Here is a 7,902-nt window from a genome sequence, read left to right on the forward strand (position 1 = left end):
CCCCTATTTTCATGTTAGGGAATTTGAGGAAGTATGTAGTACTCTGAAAATTAAAAACCTTAGTGATGATGCACTGAAACTTAGGTTATTCCCCTTTTCCTTAAAAGATAAAGCCAAATCTTGGCTGTATAGTTTGGATTCTGAGTCAATTGAAACCTATGAACAACTTACATCTGCCTTTATACATAAGTTTTTCCCAAGGCACAAAACATCGTCTATTAGGACACAAATTTGTACTTTTGCTCAACAAGAGGGAGAATCTTTATATAGATATTTAGAAAGGTTCAATGACTTAATTTCTCAATGTCCTCATCATGGTTTAGAGAAGGTTAGGTTAGTTCATATCCTCTACGAGGGTTTAGACTATTCAAAAACGACCATGGTTGAGTCCTTATGCACAGGTGGGTTTGAGAATAAAACTGTTGATGAGGCGATGACATTTTTGAATGAAATCTCCAATAAGACCCAACAATGGGAAAATAATAGGGAACCCCAGAAAACAATTCTTCTAAGTAGAGGAAATGTCAATAGGGTAGAAGGATCCTACGAGTCAGATGCTAAAATAGCAGCCATAGCCAAAAGGTTAGAAGCGTTGGAACTAGGTCATTCTAGTGGTAGAATAGATCCTTTTTGGGAAGACCATACTGTTGAAGAGCAAGCCAATGCTATTTATAACAGCACTAAATTCGATAACCGTCAGAAGTTTGACCCTGATTCAGAAACCTATAGCCCTGGCTGGAGAAACCATCCCAACCTTTCTTGGTATAAGGGCCAGAATCAGGGTCAGTCTAGTAACTCTCAAGCTCCCACAGGTTTTGGTTATCCTAAGAATTCTTCAACCCCGGCACAGTTTTAGAACCCTTCGGATAAGAAGATTATGAGTTTAGAAGAGTCTCTTGCTTTGTTAACTCGTAACACTATGCAGTTTCAGCAATCTGTTGCTCAAGGTATAGAAGAAAATAAGAGAATAGGTCAGGCTAACTCTCAGGCTGTTTCCAAGTTGAAAACCCAGGTTAGTCATATAAATGAGTCTTTGAGGGAAAAAGGTAAGTTTCCTAGTCATACTGAACCTAATCCCAAAGGGGAGAAATCATACAATCATGTGAATGCTGTCACAACCCGTAGGAGTGGAAAGAAAGTTGACAACAAGGTTACCATGCATGATATTGAACATGCTATAGTTCACCCGTCTGAACCAGAGAATGAAGAGACTGATAGAGTCTCTAAAGAGACCAATGAGGGTCCTGTTGAGCCCGTCTTTGTCCCCAGAGCCCCATTTCCCCAGCTATTAGTACCAACAAAAAGTGAATCCAACTTTAATAATATAATGGAGGTTTTTAAGAAAGTTACCATAAACCTTCCATTACTAGAAGCAATTAGGCAACTACCAGCTTATGCCAAGTTCCTCAAAGATATGTGTACACGAAAGCGAAAGCTTAGTGTCCCTAAAAATGCCTTCTTAGCTTGTCATGTAAGTTCGATTATTCAAAACACCACAACTCCTAAGTATAAAGACCCAGGTGCACCTACCATTGCTTGCACGATAGGAAAATACCGGGTAGAAAAAGCTTTACTTGACTTAGGAGCCAGTGTGAATCTACTACCATACCATGTGTACTTAAAGCTAGGACTTGGTGAATTGAAACCTACCAAGATAACACTCCAGTTAGCTGATAGGTCTGTTAAAATTCCTCGTGGTGTGATAGAGGATGTTCTTATTGAGGTCGACAAGTTTATTTATCCTGTGGATTTCGTTGTCCTAGATACCCAACCTGTCCCTGACCCATAGAACCAGATACCTGTGATTTTAGGTCGCCCATTCTTAGCTACGTCTAATGCAATCATAAACTGTCGAAATGGTATCATGAATCTATCTTTTGGTAATATGATTATTGAGCTGAATATTTTTAATATCAATAAGCTACATTCTGAGCTAGATAACACGTGCATTGAAGAGGTGAACATGATAGGAACCTTAGTTCAGGAGCCATTACCAAACATTGTATCGGAAGATCCGTTAGAGAGTTGTCTACCCCATTTTAGCCTGGATTTCGACGATGATAGCAACATTGAACAAGTAAATTCTCTATTGGATTCTATTCCTGTGTTAGATATTGATATATGGAAAGATAGGTTTGAAACATTGCTAGCTTCTGAGTCTACCTTAATACCTTGTTTAAAAGAGCCTCCTGAGTTGGAGCCTAATTATACATTTTTAGGCCCACCCGAGTCTTTTCCTGTGATTATAGCTTCCGATTTGGATAGTGAACATGAGAATATGCCAGAGACCTTGCTTCAAGAAAATAAGGAAGATTTAGAGCGGACCATAGCAGATATAAAGCAAGTAGAGGATGAACCACCTGATCATAACTTAGAGAAAGCAATCGACCTTTTTCAAGAACCCGATGGTCTAGAAATTAGGAATATTGTGACCAGTCTATGTAGAGACAACCAAAATCCTAAGTTTTGGAGTAGAGAACTAGAAGAATCTCTTGAGTATTTTAAGGACTGGGATGATCCGGAAATTCAAGCAATAATCAGAGGTTTGTCTGAGAGTGGCCAAAATCCTAAGTTTGGGGGTAGTGATGATTCTTGTGATCGTCAAGTGTCCCTAATTCGAGTCCCTAACTTGGGACTCGAACCTTGTACGTCTGAGATACTAATAGAGTCTGTTCAGACTCCGCAACCCGATCCTCCTGATACTGTCCAGGAGGTAACCCAGGTATTAGAGACCCATTTTGCGGATGACTCTAGTTATCGAGACACACATATGAATCTCAATCATGCAAACCCAGTTGTCTTGAGAGAAACCTTAGATGAGGACGTGCTCCTTCTTTTCATTTGTCTAAACCAGTGTAGTTGTCTCATACTTGTGTTAGCTCTATTTGGTCTTGTGGATCCACAATTGTTTCGACTATTGGTGTACGACTTTGGAAGGTGACAATTCCTTTAGAGGTATTTGATGTCTAGCTAATGACTATAAATTTAGGATTTATTGGGAGGATCCCGCTCTCATGTGATACGGTAATATCCTTCCTTATTTCTTTTCCCTCCAGTGGTATCAGTTTCTCCTTGTTCATGCTTTTAACTTCATCTTTAGAACATTGAGGACACTGTTAGATTTAAGTTTGGGGGTGGGGAAGAAATTTTTTGTTAGCTTAAACTCCAGAGCCTAGAAATTTATGCTTACTAAGGTTTGCACTAACCAATCTAAGTGGATGGGAACATCTTGGTTGTAGGAGTTGAGGAACCAATCTGAATAGATGGAAACATATAAAGAGTCTATTCATAAAAGCACAGAGCTCAGGTATTAGAAATAACATGATAGTTTCACCATATCTCGTTGAGTCCTTTTCACTTCTATTTTTATTTTATTTTATTTTGTTGTTAAGCTATGTACTCTAAGTGATTAGGTGGGGCTCACGATTCAAGTTGTTACCAATGCTAGGGTGAATTAGAGTGACTGAGATAAAAAAAAGAATAGAAAAAAAAAATTGAGACCAGACCATTTGACCAAAAGGAATAAATTCAATAAAGTCGACCACTGGTACCCTTGTATATGCCAGTTGTGTTGACCTAGAGTTAGGTTATCGACCACTGGTTCCCTTGTATATGCCAGTGTGTTGATATTAGTCAGACTAGTATCTCAATCCATTAGGATAGGTTCATTTTGGCGGAGGCCTTCAGACAGATATGGGAAACTCCGTTCACTTAGTAAACATCAAAACCATCTATGTTTTTCTATATCCATCTCTTAATATTTCCATGTGATTAGTTTGACTCCGAATATGATGTCCATAGTGCAACTATATGAGTAGAGCTCTGTCACTTATATATGAATTTTAGTATGCTTGAGTGCAAACTCGTGTACATCAATTGGAATTTCGCATCAGGGTACTTCCTCTTGTAGTCAATAAGTATGCCAACCAAGGAGATTCTTTAGTGCCTTCCAAGGTTCGTTGTAGATAGCTAGGGTCTGGAGTATTGGTGTTTGTGGGTACACCTCTGGTAAACCCTCCCGAGTTTATAACTCGGTCTTTTTATTTTCTAGATTTATTTTTACTCGAGGACTAGCAAATAATAAGTTTGGGGGTATTTGATAGACGCATTTTCGTGTCTAATTTGTCCTCAATTTTAAGTATTGTTAGTACTTGTTTTTTTCCTTATTATAGTGTTTTGTGTGTTTTTAGGTATTTTTTGAAATAAACATTTTTGGAAAAATCAGCTCGAAAAGTTGTCCGGGGCACCCTTGAAGGACAATTGTTATTCGGAATCTCACTATCGGTTAAGGGGCACCTCAGTGGACACCTGCTATTCGCACCCCAGTTCAGGATAGGGGGACACCCTTTCTTCTTCGTTTGAAAACTATTTTTTTGGCGGGAAATGAAATTCTCAACTGGCAGAAGTTTGATCACAAAAATGAAGGGGTTGCGGTTCGATTCAATGGCTGAAATTTGATAGAGAGATGTGATATAGGTTAAGGAACACATTTTGGGCAGTGGGTTCGATCAGAATTGGATGGAAAACGCGTGATGATTCACACACCCAAAACATAGCACGTGTACTGTAACACGAGCAAAATTGAAGTTCTTGTGTGCATGGAGGAGTTCTACTAGCGTTGGAAGAGTTCTGAGACGTGGAGAAGGCTAACTAGAGCGTGCAGGATCAAATCTAACGCGTGCATGGGCTTAAAAATGGAAATTATCGTTATTATGGGCAGCAAGGAATATTCGGATTAAATGGAGAATATACGCAATAAATGAGGGGATTTTTGGTCCTGAAACACCATAAATACAAGGCAAAACAGTTTGGGAAAGGTCAGCACGGGATTGGGAGAGATTTAGAGCCGAGATAATCACCAGAAGAGTCGACAGAGAAAAAGTTCTGCTGCTGTCAAAGGAAGAACACGAAGAACATTGTACAGTCTAGGAAAATCGTTGATTAGGGTCGCATATTTGCGACAATTCTCAGTTCCTTTCCCGCGACGAGCTTACAGCACTTCTGAAGTGCCGTTCTTCCCTACGCTTCCTGTGTGTCGCAAAGGACAGTCTTAAAACGATTTCTTTTTATTTCATCATTTGTACTCAACTTTTGAGCATTAATAAAATCTTTTGAGTATTTTTCCAACATGATGAGAGGCTAAATTCTTGGTAATTGAGGCAATGGAGGATATATTCACTCATGTTTGATTGGTAATATTTTTATTTATAATTTCTTTAATTATTTACTTTATTTAATTCACTTGGATAAATATAAAAAAAAAAAGATAAAATGGTTTTCTTAATTAGTTGTGAATCAGTTTGATGTTTTATGCTTAGAATAATTCTTTGACAAATCATGCTTAAGGATTACAACTTAATATTTGGACACCTTTTAAATTAAAAAGTGATTTAATAAGAAAAAGAGCTTAATAATAATTTCTGAAATATTATTTATAACCAATCAACTTGAAGTGGTAGTGAATCCTGAGCCTTAATCCTTCTAAAATCTTGACATTACTATCAAAAAATTAATTTCCTTCATTTATTTATTTATTTAAATCTAAAAAAAAGTTACCTTCACAAGTTCGAAAAGAACCAGTTTTCACCACTATCTACAACAACATTTGAAAATACATCAGTCGTCATGTTTCCTTACGGAAATAACATGTATGGAGCACAAGATTACACATACAACAGTGGTAATCAATATGGTGTTCAATCTCATTCTTATAAAAACTACCAACCATCCTATGGGTATAATCAAAACCAATCTTTTATCTATGATCAATATCCCACTGAACCTTATGGATATTATCATACATGTCAACAACCTTATGACGGGCATGTAAGTGAACAATCACAAGGATGGGAGGATAGTTGTGCTTCTAATCATTTATCTTCTAGATGTGAGCAGAAGCTTAATTGGTTGATTCTTCCGTTAAAGGCCAGTGTATCCACGTCGGAACCACTTAATGAGAAACAAAGCGCGGAGAACAATACAACAATTGAATCTTACTACAATATATATAAACAAACTCATGATCGTTTTTATGATCATTCACCTATTCAAAAAGGGGAGACTTGGTCTGAAAATAGTGTGGTGAGTAAAACAGTAGATTGTGAAGAACGTCCTGATCAACTGATCCAAATGATGGCTGAGAATCTACAACGCCAAGATTGGGAAGAATCACATCGAGAAATTCAAAGGAATTTAGTGAAATTATACGAACAAATTGCTCAACTCGGTAAAAATAGGGATGAGGAAGAAGTTTGGCCTCAAAACCAAACCAATTCTGAAATTTCTGAGGAAACGAAAAAAAATATTTTGGAGATGAGCAACCTTTGGAAATCCTTTGTAACAGTGATGAAGTTATTCAAGCTCCGGATCTTAATAATGATCATTCTCCTATTCAAAAAGAGGAGCCTTAGTATAACCGGACCATTGTTATGAACAGTGTGACATACTCAAATGCATATCAACGTTACAATGAACATCCATATTACAATGTTTTTAGACCGGTTGATTTGCAAGAAGTAAACCCAATTATTCCTTCGTCGGAGACTCATGTGGAAGACCCTAAGATTTGCACCAATGAACTAGATTTTGGGGGGGAGGATTCTGATTCCGATGACGAGGTTGTTGAAGAGATTGAGATTGAGAATGAAACCAAATTGATTGAAGTCGTGGAAGTCCCAATTGAGATAGATAACAATAGTTTGATAGAGGACCACGATATACTTGAGGTAAATAATTCACTGTTAATTACGAATGAGGATCTGAAACAAGGTCTGTCTAATCCTTTGCATAATTCTATATCTATTGATCCTCTTCCTCTAATCGAAGTAGATTCCAAAAGAGTTGTTAACCCAACTTTTAAGAAAATAACTCACTTAAGATTGGAGTTATATGCTTCAAAAATTTTAATGTATTATTTTGCTTCTAAGTATCCACCACTTGATGTGTTTGATTCGAGTATACTGCAGGTTCACCAAGCTGAGGAACCTTTTGAAGTTCCCAAATTTTATGTTCTTTATCCACTTCCGAGTGTTGAAAGGACTAAGTGTGGGGGAAACTTCAATAAAGGGATATCTTCAATATTTATGTTTTGTGCTAATGTTTTTTTGAAGCTATTATTTGAATTGCAGATTGTTATTTGGAAGGATTACTAAATTTTCAGATTATTGGTGTACGGACGATAACAATAACGTCGGGCTGACGACGTTAAACCAAGCGCTTCATGGGAGGAAACCCATCGGTTTTGTATCTCTATCCCTTTTGTTTTTAATTTTCTTAGTTTTCATATCATATCTTGCATTCCCATCTTAGATTTTACAAAGTCCTATATCTATAATGAAAGTTTTGACGAATTCTCGTCAGAAAATTCTGACTGCGCAGTTGTCACGAAAACAGTGCTCGAGACTTCATACGAAGTCCTATTTGAGTGGTTGACCACAACTTTTAAAGAGGACAGACTCACCTTTCTTTTACAAAAGTAAAATCTTAATTTGGAGTCTGTGAAGTTTGAGAGATAGGCCTGGACATTTGAGTTTAGGTATTTTTCCAGAAATTTTTCAGATTGCATGTCTGTCAGTCCGGAGGCCATAAAAGTCAGACCGTTTATCTAAACACTGTGAAATTTTGACACGTTATAGAAAAACGTAGGTGAACAACTTTTATTTAGGATGTTTTTCCTAGTTCCCTACCCATTGGTACAGTTTTTGAGTTTTTCAGGGCTGTTATGTCAGAAATCAGAATTTTCGGTTTTGAACATTGAGGACAATGTTGAGTTTAACTGTGAGGGAGTAGTTAAGCATGTTTGGTTTGCATATAAAATTAATAATAATAATAATAATAATAATAATAATCTTTTATTTCTTGCATTCTTGAGACTTCATCTTTTGGAGTTAAATATTGAGCTAT

General features: G+C 37.1%; 1 pseudogene; it reads right to left on the reverse strand.

Moving 5' to 3' along the window:
• Positions 1-221: 221 nt before the first annotated feature.
• On the reverse strand, positions 222-321 carry LOC113314573 (annotated as a pseudogene).
• Positions 322-7,902: the final 7,581 nt, after the last annotated feature.

Source organism: Papaver somniferum, chromosome 9 (assembly GCF_003573695.1).
Source record: "Papaver somniferum cultivar HN1 chromosome 9, ASM357369v1, whole genome shotgun sequence".
In the NCBI taxonomy this organism is placed as follows: Eukaryota; Viridiplantae; Streptophyta; class Magnoliopsida; order Ranunculales; family Papaveraceae; genus Papaver; species Papaver somniferum.